Raw genomic sequence first — 7,500 nt, forward strand, 5'->3', positions numbered from 1 at the left:
GCCCGTAGAGGTAGGTCCCTTGGATTCACCCAGTCTCAGGTAGTGCCCTATGCAAAACGTTTCTTCTCGTACCATCAGGGTCCTACCTTTGGAGAGTTTCCCTGCCTTAAACGTCCTCTGCCCTCCGCCTATTCATCCACCATCCACCCACCACCACCCCGCTGACCTGTTCATCCCGTCCATGGTTTTTCTCTTCCGAGAAAGAAGGTTACCTATGGCTCGTCCCCAGGCTATGTATGTGTCCATTCACCTCCTGAAAGACATGCCTCGGTCACCTCCGAGAGAGTTCTTGGCAGTGAGGAATAAAACCGCCACCGTCAAGGTCCGCGTGCAGGTTTCTGCGTGGACCTCAGCCTTTCGACTCCCCGCGTCACCTCGGGTCCATTCATAGCAAGGAGTCCCCCGAGGGCCGCGTCTTACGGTGAGAGTGTGTTTGGCTGTGAAAAACACCACCCCTGTACCCAGAGTTCCCAAAAGCGGGGGGGGGGGGGGCGGGGGCTGGGGTGGGGGTCGGGGTGGAGCTGAGGGCACGGCACGTCAGCATACCGAAGCGTCCGGAACCCCGAGGAGGCGGGCAAGGAAGGGAGGTGTCCCCGGGACAAAACCTTCCCTCCCCCGTCCTTAGGGTCGATGGCCGGGCCTGAGAATGCCATGGGCACGAGACGGATTTGTGAAACCAGAATTCCAAGAGAGGGGACCTGGCTGGCTGAGACCCCAAAATGAGTTTCTTTGGGGTTCGTTAGGGCGGCAGGCCAGGAGACACCCACCGTGTTCCACCCGACTCCCAAATGGGGCGAGTTTATCGAAGAGAAAAAAAAACAAAGCCAAACCAAAAGGAAACACACACGCAAACAGAAACCCCACCAAAACACACACACACACACACACACACACACACACACACGCGCGCGCGCGCGCGCGCACACACCACAATTCTGGGTGCGCTATCTCCTGTCCATGATTTCCCGTGCCTTTTGGGCATGGCCGATAGAGATGGACATGAAACGGCAGGACAGCAAGCTGGCATCCATCTCGGCCGGCCTAGAGAAGTTTCCCGAGTGAAATATCAGAACCAGGGCCGGGGGGGGGGGGGGGGGGCGCAGAGAGAGGCGGGGGAGGGGGGCCCACGTGACCTGGGAGAGAAGCGGGGGCAGGGGGGCGCTGACCGACCTCGGTTCACCCCGCCCCCCTCCGGCCGGCCGAGAACCTGCCTTCGCTTCCTGCCCTCAGATGTGTGAGAGGAGGATGTTTCTTTCCAATAAATACCAACATATCATTTCAGCCTGTTTGTGTGCTTCTTTTTGTGTGTTCGTTTTCTGGACGAGGCCAAAGAACACTTCCAGTGAGTGGAGGCGTGTGTACAAAGGAGGATCTGACAGGACGGGAGGGTGCGGGTCAGTCCATGTGCCAAGAAATCCAGAGAATCTGTCGCAGCTGAGACTCGGGCCTTTTGCAGAAATAGGCCAAGAGGGTTCAGATTGGATCCTTCACTGCCAAAATAGTCATCACAGCGGTTTCCGGGAAGGGATTGTGTTGCAGGAGCCAGCGTGGTGGCCCTCAGGCCTCAGGCCTCAGCCCGGCAGGCAGGCAGTCAGCAGCTATTGTCTGTTGGTCCCGCCCCCACCCCCACCCCCACCCCCACCCCCGTTCCTTCTCCAGAGCTCCTTCCTAAGTCCCCTGGACTGACCTTTGCCAGGAGCGGGGGAGGGGAGGTCCGGACGATTCATTCGGCAGGGCCTCGTTCAATCGCTCCATTCAAATGCAGAAAGCTCTCCGGTCAAGTCGGAGCCTTTGACTTTGCCTCGAGCTTCTCTTTAATGAATGGCTTTGTCTTTTTTCTTTCCCCAATTTCCCCACCCTTAGGCTGCCCCCTCCAAACTGCAGGGAGGGAAGGAGGGAGAGAGGTAAGGGACGGGAGGAGGTTGTGTGAGAAACAGGCCTTTTTTCCAAGCAAAAGGTGTCCCCTCCTTTTCCTAACCCAGGAAACCCCACTACGCCATTTGAGAATCATGGACATGCATGGAAGCAGATGTCTTCACTTGAGATCTTCCTCCGCAGGAGGACAGAAAGGAGGGCCAGTTTGTCCCTCTTGTGCTGGCCGGTTCTTAAGTCACTTGAATTCAACATAATCAATAGAGCATGGAGGCACATTTTGGGGCGGCCTACTCTGGAGCCCAACAGTTCCCTCCTCTGAAAGTTCCTTGGAACATATTAAAGCTGAGCTGGTGACTCGTGTGGGTAGGTGTGAGTGTGTGTGTGTGTGTGTGTGTGTGTGTGTGTGTGTGAAGGAGATTTCTAGATGTCAGGGTCGAAGCAACTTTAGAAGTCTGAAACACCTCTGATGATGTCGTCGGGTGTTTGGTTCAAATCTCGGAGTGGCTCTCAAAGAAACAGGCACGAGGATTGTTTCCATAGGAGCCGTTGTGGCCGTTTCGTCAAGTTCTCTAGCTTCCGTTTGCAGGGCTTCAGGCAAAGGGCCATTTTAGTTCTCAGTGAGGCCAAGTCAAAAGGGTGGGAGAAAATGGCAAACGTTCATGGAGAGAGTCGTAGCCAGATATTGGAGAGAACTCAAAAAACTTCGGGAGGCAGCCCAGTTTTCAGGTTAAGAACAACACCCTAAGGGAAACGAGTAGCTCCAGAACTTCATATCCACAAGTGAGTATCCCCGTTTTATGGAAACATAATTTTGGCCTCCAAGTAACGTATGCAAATAACTCTGTTGCCAAGGAAATAAGAAGACTCACTGAGAGTTTCTGAATAAAGGAAGGTAGGGAGAAAAAGGCCAGTGGTTCCATCCTGCTGACAGAGGTCTAAGTTACCAAATGGATGTCCATCTTTAAAAAGAAAATTGGGTTTTGTTTGTTTGTTTTTGTTTTTCCTTGTATCTGGAAAACAGAAGATTTAAGAATCAGTCCTAATCCCTCTGTCTCTCTGTCTCTCTGTCTCTGTCTCTCTGTCTCTCTGTCTCCCTCCCCCTCCCTCTCCCCCCCTCCATATATATATACATATATATACACATATATATACATATATATACATATACACATACATATATATATACATACACATACGTGTGTGTGTGTATACATATACGTATGTGTATATATATACGTATATATATATACATACATATATACACACACACACACACACACACATATATATATATATATATATATATATATATATATATATATATATATATATATACGGGTATTTTATACAGGTTTCGTTTTTCAGATTCTTTTCTCTCATAGGCTTATTACAAAGTATTGAGTAGAGTTTCCCGTGCTATACAGTAGGAGGCGCTTGCTTGCTGATTACCGATTTTATGTACAGTAATGTGTATATGTTCATCCCAACCCCCTGAGTTATCCCCCCGCTTCCCCAATCCGTCCTACTTTACACAAGCAGTCATACACATTATCATCCTATTCATCAGTTCATTCAACCCCGTGTAAGTCATCGTTGTTCTTCTTGGAGTCCAGTCTTTCCATCGGTTCTGCCGACCTTGCCTGATGATCGAGCGTGACTGGACGAGTGACGGTTCCAAAAAGTTTGCAAGAGCTTCTGTGAAGGACTGTAGGATTTGCCCGGCGAAGCGGGTGCCGTGATCTGATCACAGGGGAGGCTGTGGAAGGTAGACCCCAAGTGGCAAACACATTTTGTTTTTTTAACAGTCTCTGTGCCACGGTGAGGGCATCAGTCTTGCAGTGAGTGAGGGAAGACTTCAACCCACACGGAAGACATACCTACGGCCACAAGAATGTTTGGATGACCCCTACTAAGTGGCAGTGGAATGAAGTCCAGTGGCTGGGGTTCAGAGGGTCCAGAGAGGGGAGGTTTTCTTTCCAGAGGGAAAAATAATTTTCCCCCCCAGGGTTACAAGCATGACAGGTCAGACGTTGCCGGTAGACTGTAGAAATCTTCCCGCCAATGTCTATGTACAATTGGAGTCATCTTCAAGGCACCATGGGTGGGTGAAGGAATGCAAGGTGGGGGGGGGGGGGAGGTTGGTCAGGGAGTAACCAACCGGCCGCCGGGCCGCCGTCTCCCGTCTGCCATAGCCCCGTCCGGCTGTTGACAGGACAGAATGGACTTGATCCACGTGTGCCCCGCCTCCCCCACCACCTTTCAACAGGCTGTTGCTGCTGTCTTGGCATGAAAGTCGGTTAGAACATCTCCCTGATACTGGGTTCGGTCCCTTTCGTGTGAGCCTCCATTTTGACGACGACAGACAACCCTTTATGCCAGGGCAGAGAAGACTTCCAGGAAGAAACATCCCATCATTTCTGGAACAGTTAGAACACATCGGTGTACAGACACAAGCCAAAGAAGACTTCACGTTGTTCCTTCCTCTTTGACAACGCTTCCCGTGTCATCGAACCTCTCCAAGAAACGTACTCAGTTTCACCTCTCTCATTTCTCAGGAGAGAGAACACATTTTGGGGCTATTTCGAGGGCCCTCTCCTCCTGCATCCTAACTCAAAGTGCGTTCTAAGTCCAAAGGACTTCACCTGTCCTTCAATTTAGGGGCAAGTGTGTCCAAAATATCCAAAAGGTTGTAAAGCACTTAATCGGATATAGGTCACTGTGAAACAGTGCTTCGCTAGCCATGTCACCAACATCCCAAGGAGAGACTTGCTAGGCAGAGAGAGAAGCTTCTTCGTCAGTTCTGAGCCACACCTGGTTCTTTGAATCTCGAGAGGACTAAGCTGATGTGAGTCCTCCGAGACCTGATAACGGCAACCTAGAAAATAAGTGATGACTTCTGACAAGGCATAAGCTTTTCTTTCTTGCTTCCTTTTCCTTCCTTCCTCCCTCCCTCCCTCCCTCCCTCCCTCCCTCCCTCCCTCCCTTCTTTCCTTCCTTCCTTCCTCCCTCCCTTCTTTCCTTCCTTCCTTCCTTCCTTCCTTCCTTCCTTCCTTCCTTCCTTCCTTCCTTCCTTCCTTCCCTCCCTCCCTCCCTCCCTCCCTCCCTCCTTAAAGATAAAGGAAGAAACCTTTCCTAATCTAATCTAATCTCTCATGATGGACAGAGCAGACTGATGAAAGAAAAACCCAAACCCTAAACCCAAACCTTGTCCTTTTAACACAGAGAGACAACTAAATTCTATTTTTGCACTTGTTTCACGTTGATACGAAAACTCATTTCTGTCTTTGAATCCATCCTCATCTTATCCAGTCAGTCCTGACCACGGATCCGATTCCTTTCTAAAGACCGTTTTCTTCACACACGTCTTCCAATTGTCTGTGCCCATTTTTAGCCTGTCCCTTGTTTTCTTTCTTTTCCATTGAGAAAAGACCACCTTTAGGACTAAAATCTCTTTTCTCCTTCCCCCACACATTATCTGCATATCTTCTACTTTGCCTCCCCACTCCCCCAAAAAAGTCCTCTTCCTACCATGAGGATGGCGACATCAGGTAGCTTGGACCACGCACGTTCCGTTCCTTCTTTAGAATGCCTCGTCCTTGGACACTGTCTGTGTTTTTTGTTTTTTGTTTTTTTTTCTTCAGTCAGTCAGTGCAAGTAAGGAAGCCAACCACAGTGAACAGTGTGAACATGGAATACTTTGTAGAAGTCTAGGCTCCTACCGAGTACACTCTCTCCCTAAAGCACAAGATCTATCTAGGCACGGAACCAAACTTGCTCAGTCTCTCCTCCGTAAAAGGTCCAAAGCAGGGAGACCCTTAGACTCGTGGAGCCACGAACATTTCAGTATTTTATCTTATGTGGAGATGATGTAGACGCTCGCTGAGATTTCACCCTGTCATGGCACTTAGCCAACCTCTAAGCCTAGAGATGACCAGAGATGTTGGAAAGTCTTGAAGTCGGCCTATGGAAAACAATCATGGGGGGGGGGGGGGGAAGTTCCCCTTAAACATTCTTATCTCGTTAACGTCTGTGCCCTCTATTTGTTATGAGCAGTCCTACTTAGACGATTCGTGAACATTTCACGAGACGTGAGGGCGGTTCAGTTCGTCATGATCTCTACACCTCTACACCGCCCCCCTCCCCTTTCACGTGAGAGATTTTCTTCCTGATTTCAGAGGGGAGAAGTAAAAGAGAGTCAGTGTCCCTCTCGTGGTGTTGTCAGTCTAATTCCAAAACATCTCTATGCCACGGAGGCACATTTGGGGGCGGCCTACTCAGGGCCCCAAGACTTTCAAAGTCAAACTCAAGGAGGGCGTAAATGTACTTCATGCCACCGAACCCGAACTGGTGAACCTGATGGCTTACTAGGAGATGATGTGTCATCGGCCCACCAATTTAAGACACAGAACCAAACACCCTCTCCTCGATGACTCGGAGCAAGTGAGTTCCTGGGGGTGGGGTGGGGTGGGGTGGGGTGGGGTGGGGTGGGGAGGGGAGGGGAGGGGAGGGTGTCTGTCGGAGAGGGTCCTCTGCTCCAGGTGGGTCAATAAGCACTGCACATGACAGTAGGTGTTCATGGTGTTCCTGGGAAGGAAAGGCAGGGAGAATTTTTATTTTGAAAAGCTTATCTTCTCACAGCATCGACACTATGAACGATGATGCAACTTCACTGGGGGCGTGCGGGGGCAGTGAAGGCCAGGGAGCCTGGCAACATAGAAGAGCCACGGAGGCTGGCTGTGTGTGACCCCAAGGATGTCCGGCGACTCCTCTCACTTGGGGTGGGGGGTGGGGGGCGGGGGTGGAAGCAGGGGCGAGATTCCTGTGTGTCTGTCTGCATTCATCAGTCGTGGGAGAGGAAAAACGATGTTTCCTCAACGATCCTTCTGAGTTCTTGCCTGAGAGGCCCCTGTCCCCAAAAGACAGCTCGAGAAGAGAGCAACCCACGGCTGAGGAACGCGTGCACTGTGACCCCCGCGCAGGAGAAGCCCAAGCCAGGAGTCACTCGAAACGGCGGGCTCTGAGCTTGAGCTTGAGCTTGAGCTTCTTCTCAAGGCAGATTTTGGTCCTCCTTTCAGGTCAGGAAGAAGAGGGAGAGGCAGAGCGGCAGAGCGTCCTCGTCGCCCACCCGTCGTTTCTGAAGCGCCTTAAATTCGCACGCATCTGTGTGCCAAAGCGGTCCATTTCGGGGTGCCCGATTCCGGTTCCCTCCGCGCACGGAGAAAAATGTTCTGTCCCGATTCACTGAAATGCTCCCAAAGGGCCTTGGTGTGAGGCAGTGGACCTATGCCCATCCTGCCTCCATGGCCTGCCAAAGGCAATGCAGCTATCCCCGTGGAAGGGGGATCCGGTAGCATGCGACCATCTGTCCAACATCCCTTCCGTCTCCATGAGTTCTCATGGAAAATGAGGATGCCACATGACGGGGGATGGGGGGGAGTGGGGATGGGTGAGGGAGAGGGAGACAGAAAAGGAGGAAGGGAGAAAGTGGGGGAGAGGCCGGGAGGGGGAGAGAGAGAAGAGGGAGGGGGGGGAGGGAGGGAGGGAGGGAGGGAGGGAGGGAGGGAGAGACAGGGAGGGAGAGACGGGGGGCTGGGGTGGAGAGAGAGACAGAGAGACAGAGACAGA

This window comes from Delphinapterus leucas, chromosome 21 (assembly GCF_059928025.1).
Source record: "Delphinapterus leucas isolate spDelLeu-1000000601 "Yukka" chromosome 21, BTC_Dleu_Yukka2, whole genome shotgun sequence".
In the NCBI taxonomy this organism is placed as follows: Eukaryota; Metazoa; Chordata; class Mammalia; order Artiodactyla; family Monodontidae; genus Delphinapterus; species Delphinapterus leucas.